Genomic DNA, 1,324 nt, shown 5'->3' on the forward strand with positions numbered 1-1,324 from the left:
ATTATGTAACATTAACATAATATATTGATATATTATAATTGATGATGATATATTACTATTAATAATAACATAATATATAAATTTAATATAATAATATTATTATGTAATATTTTTTACTTTTCAAGTTAACGTTGTGTAATTATAAAATAATAAATTATATTTTGATTAATGATAATTAATTAATTATCAATTATAAAAATTTATTTAATTTAAAATAAAAATAAAAAAACTTAATTTAATATAATAAAAAATAAAAAAATTTTAAAATAATATAAAAATTTATTTGAATATTATGTTAAAGATAAGAAGATTTAAGTTTGTATTTTCAAAAAGAAATAAATAGCAGTTAAAAAGTACGAGATAACAGTTAATCTAGGAGTGAGAATGGCATTGAAGCAACCAAGTGAGAATGTCATCACACGGGCAGTCCGTAGGACATGCATGGCCTAAATCCGAGTCACCGACTCCACGGAGTACTGACTGACCCCAAAGCATGAAACTTGCTCAGGACCCTACCCCCAAAACACACGACCAACGAAAGCCAAAGCGTGCAGGTCTACACTTACACTGACTCGCCCCCTTTTTTTCTCTCTCATGTGCTCTTACGTAAAACCCAAACACCAAAATCAAACTAAAGTTGATCCAGTTTCAGTGACTGCATTCCCCGAGAACAGTACTGGGAGTGAGAATGAGTTGGAAGTGTGGTGGGTTTACGGAGCTGAGGCCTTTGCTGCACTTGTTGCTGCCTCTTTGTTTTCATTGGATTGCTGAGGAGATGACGGTTTCTGTTCTTGTTGATGTTGTCACTGCTGCTTTATGTCCTTCCCAATCTACTTGCTCTGAAGCTATTTACATCAACGGCATTCAACAAACGGTTGGTTAAGTACTTTTGCTGCACTGCAACAATCCTTTTCCTCTTTCTTCTTCTTTTCCTTTGTTTTGGACTTCCTCTTTCTGTATTTACTCGGCATGTCAGCATGAAGGAAACTTGGTTTAGAGGTGTTTTCGTCAATTTTGTGGTTCAGATTACTCCATTTTCTTTCTTAATTTTTCAAAATTGATTTCTTCTCCTTTGTCCTCCCTAATCAGCTGCTACTGCCGCAGCTGTTGAATTTCTTCTTGTGTTATTTTTCATGCCTTTCTTTGATTATAATATTGGATTATGGACTGTCCAGCATAGTTACTTCCTTTTAGACAGCCAACCAAACTAACAGAGAAATAGAGCATTAAGCCATTAGACTAACAGGCAGCAGCAAATAGAAAAGAATTGCTAAATTTTATGTCCACACAAATAGAAAAGTGGACATATTGAGTACCATTGAGG

The sequence above is a fragment of the Theobroma umbraticum genome, unplaced genomic scaffold, assembly GCF_002168275.2.
Source record: "Theobroma umbraticum cultivar Fairchild unplaced genomic scaffold, ASM216827v3 scaffold_115.0, whole genome shotgun sequence".
Lineage (NCBI taxonomy): Eukaryota > Viridiplantae > Streptophyta > Magnoliopsida > Malvales > Malvaceae > Theobroma > Theobroma umbraticum.